The sequence below is a fragment of the Triticum urartu genome, chromosome 2 (genome assembly GCF_003073215.2).
Source record: "Triticum urartu cultivar G1812 chromosome 2, Tu2.1, whole genome shotgun sequence".
Taxonomy (NCBI): domain Eukaryota; kingdom Viridiplantae; phylum Streptophyta; class Magnoliopsida; order Poales; family Poaceae; genus Triticum; species Triticum urartu.
This window is the reverse complement of record NC_053023.1, coordinates 649,064,363-649,073,838: the sequence shown is the minus strand read 5'-3', so window position 1 is coordinate 649,073,838 and position 9,476 is coordinate 649,064,363. Positions and strand designations below refer to the sequence as shown.

The 9,476-nt window shown below is 42.9% G+C and overlaps 1 long non-coding RNA gene across 1 annotated transcript; it reads left to right on the top strand.

Moving 5' to 3' along the window:
- Nucleotides 1-4,930: 4,930 nt before the first annotated feature.
- On the top strand, nt 4,931-9,369 carry LOC125539433. Its single transcript, XR_007296860.1, has 7 exons — nt 4,931-5,067; nt 5,162-5,477; nt 5,802-5,863; nt 5,960-6,300; nt 7,122-7,405; nt 7,500-7,717; nt 8,416-9,369. It is a non-coding gene; the product is annotated as an uncharacterized LOC125539433 (long non-coding RNA).
- The last annotated feature ends 107 nt before the right edge of the window (nt 9,370-9,476 follow it).

Here is a 9,476-nt window from a genome sequence, read left to right as displayed (position 1 = left end):
GTGCTTCACTTATATCTTTTAGAGCACGGTGGTGGATTTGTTTTATAGAAACTATTGATCTCTCATGCTTCACTTAGATTATTTTGAGAGTCTTAATAGCATGGTAATTTGCTTAAAATCCTAATATGCTTGGTATGCAAGATTAATAATAAAAACTTTCTTATGAGTGTGTTGAATACTAAGAGAAGTTTGATGCTTGATGATTGTTTTGAGATATGGAGGTAATAATATCAGAGTCGTGCTAGTTGAGTAGTTGTGAAATTGAGAAATACTTGTGTTGAGGTTTGCAAGTCCCGTAGCATGCACGTATGGTAAACGTTATGCAACCAATTTGAAACATGAGGTGTTATTTGATTGTCTTCCTTATGAGTGGCGGTCGGGGACGAGCGGTAGTCTTTTCCTACCAATCTATCCCCCTAGGAGCATGCGCGTAGTACCGATGTTTTTGATGACTTGTAGATTTTTGCAATAAGTATGTGAGTTCTTTATGACTAATGTTGAGTCCATGGATTATACGCACTCTCACCCTTCCATCCTTGCTAGCCTCTTCGGTACCGTGCATTGCCCTTTCTCACATTGAGAGTTGGTGCAAACTTCACCGGTGCATCCAAACCCCGTGATATGATACGCTCTTTCACACATAAACCTCCTTATATCTTCCTCAAAACAACCACCATACCTACCTATTATGCATTTCCATAGCCATTCCGAGATATATTGCCATGCAACTTTCCATCATTCCGTTCATCATGACACATTCATCATTGTCATATTGCTTAGCATGGTCATGTAGTTGACATAGTATTTGTGGCAAAGCCATCGTTCATAATTCTTTCATACATCTCACTCTTGGTCCATTGCATATCCCGGTACACCGCCGGAGGCATTCATATAGAGTCATCTTTTGTTCTAGTATCGAGTTGTAATCATTGAGTTGTAAATAAATAGAAGTGTGATGATCATCATTTTCTAGAGCATTGTCCCAAGTGAGGAATATAAAAAAAATAGAAAGGCCATAAAAAAAGAGAAGGCCCAAAAAAGAGAAAGGCCATAAAAAGAGAAGGCCCAAAAAAATGAGAGAAAAAGAGAGAAGGGACAATGTTACTATCCTTTTCCACACTTGTGCTTCAAAGTAGCACCATGATCTTCATAGTAGAGAGTCTCTCATGTTATCACTTTCATATGCTAGTGGGAAATTTTCATTATAGAACTTGGCTTGTATATTCCAACAATGGGCCTCCTCAAGTGCCATAGGTCTTCATGAGCAAGCAAGTTGGATGCACACCCACTAGTTTCTTTTGTTGAGATTTCATACATTTATAGCTCTAGTGCATCCGTCGCATGGCAATCCCTACTCCTTGCATTAACATCAATCGGTGGGCATCTCCATAGCCCATTGATTAGCCTCGTTGATGTGAGACTTTCTCCTTTTTGTCTTCTCCACATAATCCCCCTCATTATATTCTATTCCACCCATAGTGCTATGTCCATGGCTCGCGCTCATATATTGCGTGAAAGTTTATAGGTTTGAGATTACTAAAGTATGAAACAATTGCTTGGCTTGTCATCGGGGTTGTGCATGATGATAACATTCTTGTGTGATGAAAATGAAACATGACTAAACCATATGATTTTGTAGGGATGAACTTTCTTTGGCCATGTTATTTTGAGAAGACATAATTGCTTAGTTAGTATGCTTGAAGTATTATCATTTTTATGTCAATATGAATTTTTGTCTTGAATCTTTCGGATCTGAATATTCATACCACAATTAAGAAGAATTACATTAAAATTATGCCAAGTAGCACTCAGCATAAAAAAATCTGTTTTTATCATTTACCTACTCGAGGACAAGCAGGAATTAAGCTTGGGGATGCTTGATACGTCTCCAACGTATCTATAATTTTTGATTGCTCCATGCTATATTATCTACTATTTTGGACATTATTGGGCTTTATTATCCACTTTTATATTATTTTTGGGACTAACCTATTAACCGGAGGCCCAGCCCAGAATTGATGTTTTTGCCTGTTTTAGGGTTTCGAAGAAAAGGAATATCAAACGGAGTCCAAACGGAATGAAACCTTCGGGAACATGATTTTCTCATCGAATACAACTCAGGAGACTTGGACCCTACGTCAAGACACGTAACAGGAGGCCACGAGGTAGGGGGCGTGCCTACCCCCGGCGCGCCCTCCACCCTCGTGGGCCCCCTGTTGCTCCACCGACGTACTTCTTCCTCCTATATATACCCACGTACCCCCAAACGATCAGATACGGAGCCAAAACCCTAATTCCACCGTCGTAACTTTCTGTATCCACGAGATCCCATCTTGGGGCCTGTTCCGGAGCTCCGCCGGAGGGGGCATCGATCACGGAGGGCTTCTACATCAACACCATAGCCCCTTCGATGAAGTGTGAGTAGTTTACCTCAGACCTACGGGTCCATAGTTAGTAGCTAGATGGCTTCTTCTCTCTTTTTGGATCTCAATACAATGTTCTCCCCCTCTCTTGCGGAGATCTATTCGATGTAATCTTCTTTTTGCGGTGTGTTTGTTGAGACCGATGAATTGTGGGTTTATGATCAAGTCTATCTATGAATAATATTTGAATCTTCTCTGAATTCTTTTATGTATAATTGGTTATCTTTGCAAGTCTCTTCGAATTATCAGTTTGGTTTGGCCTACTAGATTGATCTTTCTTGCAATGGGAGAAGTGCTTAGCTTTGGGTTCAATCTTGTGGTGTCCTTTCCCGGTGACAGTAAGGGCAGCAAGGCACGTATTGTATTGTTGCCATCGAGGATAACAAGATGGGTTTTTCATCATATTGCATGAGTCTATCCCTCTACATCATGTCATCTTGCTTAAGGCGTTACTCTGTTTTTAACTTAATACTCTAGATGCATGCTGGATAGCGGTCCATGAGTGGAGTAATAGTAGTAGATGCAGGCAGGAGTTGGTCTACTTGTCTCGGACGTGATGCCTATATACATGATCATACCTAGATATTCTCATAACTATGCTCAATTCTATCAATTGCTCAACAGTAATTTGTTCACCCACCATAGAATACTTATGCTCTCGTGAGAAGCCACTAGTGAAACTTATGGCCCCCGGGTCTATCTTCATCATATTAATCTCCTACTACTTAGTTATTTACTTTGTTATTTACTTTGCATCTTTATCATAAAAATACCAAAAATATTATCTTATCATATCTATTAGATCTCACTCTCGTAAGTGGCCCTATAGGGATTGACAACCCCTATTTGCGTTGGTTGCGAGGATTTATTTGTTTTGTGCAGGTGCGAGGGACTCGCGCGTAGCCTCCTACTGGATTGATACCTTGGTTCTCAAAAACTGAGGGAAATACTTACGCTACTTTGCTGCATCATCCCTTCCTCTTCGGGGAAAACCAATGCAGTGCTAAAAGAGGTAGCACCAGGCCCAGAGGGCCCAGGACCGGGTCATCCAGGAAGTTGCTTGGTTTGGGTCTTGGTGGGCCGGAGAGCCTGAAGGGAACCCGACCAGAGAAGATAGGACCCGACTTCCCAGAGTCCATACACAAGGTCAGAACTTTCCTGACTTGGAAGGCACAGGGGACCTAGAAGAGTTAGAGTAGGACTCCGATCGCGGGTAGAACCCGGGGTATGGTTCAAGTATGATTTTGAGAGATACATGTACGAGTATAGTTCAAGTATGGTTTAAGTATGAAACTATTCTTAGATTTAGTTATGGACGCATTGCATCCCATGCTGTAACGCGTCCTGGGCCGAGTCTTTCTTCTCTCGTCTGCAAACCCGGCCCGCTAACTGCTCGGTCCATTAAAGACCTAGCCGCGAGAGCAACTAGTTAACGAGCGCTCCTTCGGGAGACTCACAACGATCAGCGCTACTTGGTGCGCTCTCAGCCATTTGTCACGTGTCGTGCTCTGGACGCTCCGTTTGGATTTTGTTTTTTTTTCACACGCGTTTTTAGCTTTTTAGACGGTTTTTTTCGGGTTTTTTGACGTTTTGGTTTTTCCTTGATCTTTCTTAGCTTTTCGAACAAAAAAAATTTAAAATTTTTTTGCACGAAAAAAACGCATTTTCTTTTATTTTCCTTTCGCGAAAGTCACGGTTTTTTTTTCGTGAGAGGCACGGTTGTGCTTTAGCGAGTCACGATTTTGTTTCCGCGAGAGTCACGGCCGTGCCTCTTGGAAAAGGAAAAAACAAAACGTGTTTTCTGTTTTTTTTTCTTTCATGAGAGTCACGATTTTGCTTCCACAAGAGGCACGGTTGTGCTTTTGCGAAAGTCATGACTGTGCATCTAGAAAAGGGAAAAACAAAATGTGTTTTCTGTTTTTTTATTTCGTGAGAGTCACGGTTTTGCTTCCGCTAGAGGCACGGTTGTGCTTTCGCGAAGTCACGGCCGTGTCTCTAGGAAAGGGAAAAAAAATACATGTTTTTTGTTTTTTTTTCGCGAGAGTCACAGTTTTGCTTTCGCGAGAGGTACGGTTGTGCCTTCGTGAAAGTCACAACCGTGCCTCTCGGAAACGAAAAAAAAACGTGTTTTTTGTTTTTTCCCTTTCACGAGAGTCACGGTTTTACTTTCACGAGAGGCACGGTTGTGATTTCGCGAGAGGCACGGGCGTTCGAAAAGGGAAAAAAAACCATGCTCCCGGTTCGGTTTTTTCATCCAGTATTTTTCGTCTGGTTTTTTCATGAAAAAAAAAATTTGTCAAAAACTATCAACATGGGATCTAGTTTTGAAAATATCGACGCGAGGAATCCAATAATAAAAACGGTTCGAGATTTGGACGCACGGTTAAAAAATAAAATATTTTGAATAAATGAATCTAGAAAAAAGAAAAAACTCATTACGACATGCGCCATTTGTCACGATCTGGGAAAGTGAAATGTTCTTTGCAACTTGCCACGAGTACTCCTTAATTAATTATTAATTAATTAGTGATTTCGCCCATGGCCGACGCCACTCCTGTCCGCTCCGCTCCACAGGGTGAGCGCTCGGCGAGGGCGGCGGAACCTCGCCGGCGACGACCTTCGCCCATCGCTCACCTCATCTCAGGTACACTATCACCCCACTCGTTCCCCCCTTTCGTTCGATTTCTTTTGGCACCTGCATTACCTCCAACTGCTCGCCCCTGTTTCCTGCCCTACAGGGTGTCGTCGGCGGCGGCGGCGGAAGGAGGCAACCCTTTCCGCGTCGTTGGTTGGTTCCCTGCGGCGAAGGAGGCCGCCTCGTTGGTTGGATCCCCGCGGTGGAGTGAGGCAAGCCCGTCCTCGTCCTTGGTTCGATCCCGGCGGCGGAGGGAGTCAACCCCGTCCGCCTCGTTGGTTGGTTCCCGGCTGTGGTGGGAGGCAGCCCTGTCTGCCTTGTCGGTTGCTTCCTCGTGAGACGTGCCTGCAACTGCTTCCGGTAGGAGGTGAAGGGAGGCAGCAAAGTTACCTGCAGCAGGGGAGGCCAAATCCTCCAAGGTATTATCTCCCCCTAAAGTTGGTCTCTCATTGAACTAGTTGTTACCGGCACAAGTGCAGTACTGTTCATGTTCTTGTATGTTATGGTGATCTGGTTATGAGCCAATTTGGCTTCAAGCATATTGTTTCTGGTTTTTGCCATTGTTACATCAATTCTAAAGATGCAGCTTAATGTACATACCTTCAGATTGAGGATATGTATGCTTGCGTTTGTTTGTTAAATAAAAGGCCTTGTTTGTGCAAGTTAGGATGTATCTTTATGCTTGCAGTTTTTGGTCAATAAACTGCTTATTTGTGCTAAGTTGGATATTTCTTTATCACCAGCGAGCACATTACTCGAGGAACCTCGCCGGCGACGACTGTGCCCATCGGCCATCGCATCTGAGGTATGCTGTCACGCCACTTGTTCTTCCCTTTTGGTTGGATTTCCTTTTGTCACCTGCATTGCTCCCAACTGCTCACTCTTGTTTCTTGCCCTACAGGGGTTGTTGTTGTTGGCGGCGGCGGAGGTGGGCTACCCTGTCTGCGTCCTTTCCGGCCTCGGAGGGAGGCAACCCTGTCCGTGTCCTCGTTTGGTTCCCGCTGTTGGCGGAGGGAGGAAACCCTATCCGCCTTGTAGGTTGCTTCCTGGTTGCGTGGCAGAGGCAGACAGCCCCATCCTCGTCGTACGTTGCTTCCTGGTGACAGCAAAGGAGTTGAGGTGTTGGTCCCAGCAGCTGGCAATGGGAGTGAGCCGTGTCTGCAGCTGCTTGCTGTAGGAGGTGAAAGGATCCATCAGAGTTACCTGGTGCAGGGTGAGAAAGGGGACGGCAAAATCCTGCAGGTGGTGAATTTAATATCTCGCCTAAATTTGGTCTTCCATTGAACTAGTTGTTACTGGCAGATGTGCAATTCTCTTCTTGAAATCTATTTTATCTTCTTGTACATTATGGTGATCTGAAGATGAGCCAATTCTGCATTTGTTTGTGCAATAAAAGGCCTTGCTTGTGCTAAACTTCTGCAGATGTTTCTTTATGCTTACAGTTTTTGTTCAATATGCTCATGCTTTGTGCTTAGTTTGATATTTCTTCGTCAGTTCCTTGTAATGAAGGTCTTTTATTATTCCAGCAAGCACATTAGTTCAGGAGAAACACTCATCTTGCAATCTCTTTCATTTTTTTGTAATAAGATTTTTTGGTGCTGTTTCTAATTAGGCTTTAAGCTGCTGCTCCTTGTCACCTATGTACACTTCTGAATTTCAGGTCAATTCCAAAAGAAACAAGTCATTTGTCCTTGTTTTGTGCAATTTGTCACAAGTAATTTCTTGTGTAAAATGGTGGTTTGGTGTTTGGCTGATAAGGGCTAAACCTTGATAGAAACACTGCTGATAAAATTTTATTGAAAATACTCTGAATTTTTTATACTGACATAATTTATGGTTGCACTTTCTGATTTGTTCAATAAAACACCATGTTTCTGTTATATTATGATGTGTGTTTGTCAGCACTGTCATAATAGATCGTATGAGGTGGAAAAAGTGTCTTGTATGTCTTAGATCTTTGTTGGATTGAGTTGTATTAGTTAGTGGTGCACTGCTTAATTGCACTTTACATAGTTTTTGTTCATTTTCTATTGACATATCTGACCCTATTCTGTTGGCTGTAGCTACCACCATGTTGACCTCAAGACAGGCTGATCGGGAGCTGAAGAAGTTTGAGGAAGCACAACGTGAAGCCGAAAGAGTAGCTTTCGTCTAATCTTTGAAGGCAATTTCTGCTGAGCTTCTAACATTTTGGCTTCCCATAGAGCCATCGGCTGCGGATTTTATGCGTTTGATCCAGTCGCAACAGGAGAGATATTTCAACATTTCATCTTTGCTCCTTTCCATTACAAAAGAGGACGGCAAGTCTGAAACAAAGGTTCCGGTAACGCCAAAAAGCCAGGAAGAGGTACCGAGATCTATTTTTTCTGTGTTCAATGACAATCGAATGGGTTTTTATTTTTTGCAATGGTTAATTATTGTTTATCCCATCATTTTTTTAGCCCGACAAGCAATCCTTTCACTCAATATCAATAAGGTGTGATGATGGAGCCGTCTTGGAAATTTTAATACGTGAAAACGATAACTATGTTGTTGGTTTTCGTGTATATCTCAACATCGAGGCTAGGAATGAAACCCCGTGGAGAACCTTTGGTGTGAAGTTGCCTAGCCGATTGTGGGTATCTGAGCCAACAAAGTATAAGTCTCAACATGGGGAACTGTAAGTATTAATTAGTTGTTTTTTAACCAGTTTATAAGTAGTTGATCCCTGCCTCTAAGACGTCCCTATGAGAAATAATATATTGATTGCCCAGGGGCTCATTCTCATCCTGTTGACATGACACATGCATACTCTTCCTCAATGATGTGTAGTGGCTATGAATTATTTTATTACAAAGACAAGAGCTGGAGGCTGCCTCCAAGCATAGCGTCGATGCTAAGCAATTTTTTCTTAGAGGCTGTTCTCACAGTGTATAGCGCCTGCCTCTATCGCTTTAGAGGCTGCCTTAGAGGCAGCAAAACATCACTCTGGATGTTTTTATGTAGCAAGGAAAATATTTTGGGGTTTGTTATGATCAATGTTTTTAGTCCTGTCTATCTAAATGTTTGCAAGATCTGTGAACCAATTTCCAATCTCATTTCTGAATGCATGTTGAATCGTCTTGGTACAAACTTGTTTAGTTATTTGGTACAAACTTGGCAAAGAAGTGTTTGAAGCTCAATTACATCTGGGAAGCAAACCATTATTTGCCCAGGGGCTCATTCTCACGTTCATCATTGTTGGGTGTTACTGTCATGTTTCTCTAAACCTAACATTGCATGATCATTCAGGCTTAAAAACATTTGGGAGGGTGCCTTGTCCTTCATATTTGTGTCTTTTTTGCTTTTTTCTACAACTTATTTTTGTGTTGTTTATAGGGAAAAGGTGCAATTTGGTCAAGGAATTCTCTTGAAAATTGTCAATTTTCTTAAAGATCTTCAACGTCATCCTGACCAAGAAATGACAGACTTAGGCCAGAGATATGTTTGCACACTCTTCCTCTTGTTTGGCGAGGCACAGAGATTTGCCAAGGCCAGGCAGTGGGTTCTTGATGCTGTTGACAGTCCCATTGCGTTGACGAACCTGTATGGAGTTGTCAAAGACAGGAATGGAGTTGTATGTGGCTATGTGGGAGGAAAGGAATTTGTTGTTCAAGTACAAAGGAAGGTTTGAGCATCAAGCAGGCTATGTCAATCCCTATGAAGATGTTGTCAAGATTGCAAAAGAAGCGTGTATACGGAAGGAGCAAGAGCACCATGCGACGAACCTGTGCTTCTGTTCAAGGCCAACTGCGGAGGTTGATTTGTCGTTGTTGCTTGGGGGGGGGGGGGGGGGGGGGGGGGGGGGGGTGGTTGTCATGATGATGAGTTCAGCTGCAAGGCAATTATATGGGAAGGCGGTAAATATGATGCTCCATGGCCCGATGATACAAAGATGACGTGGGAGTGAGGATCTGAAGCCCCGTTAGAAGTTTTTGTGCACCCTGTAACTGGCTGCTCTGTTAACTAAATATGGGTAGTGATAAGGAAAGGAGCGAATTGCCTGTAGCAAGTCCTTGAGCTTTTTGTGTCGGGTGTGACTTTTGGTGCACCGTGTAACTTGTTGCTCTGAACCTGAGATTGTTAACTGAATATTCAGACTCTTTACCGAATCTTGTCTCCCTAGTTGATTATTTCACTGTAGCTAGTTTAGTTCCCCCAAGTTTTTGATTTTCTTTGCTGTTCCCCAGTTTTGTTGCATTATGTCGTTTCTTGCTGCTGTACTCAATCGTGGGGGTTTTGATAAGCCACGGCGAACCCCGCTTATCAATTATGAATATTTTCTCTTGCTGCTGTACTCAATCGTGGGGGTTTTGATATTTAAGCACGGCTGGTGTTGTCTCCTCGCCATAACATCTTCTCAGAAAAAAAAGACTGGTGTTGTCTCCTAGTACCGAGAC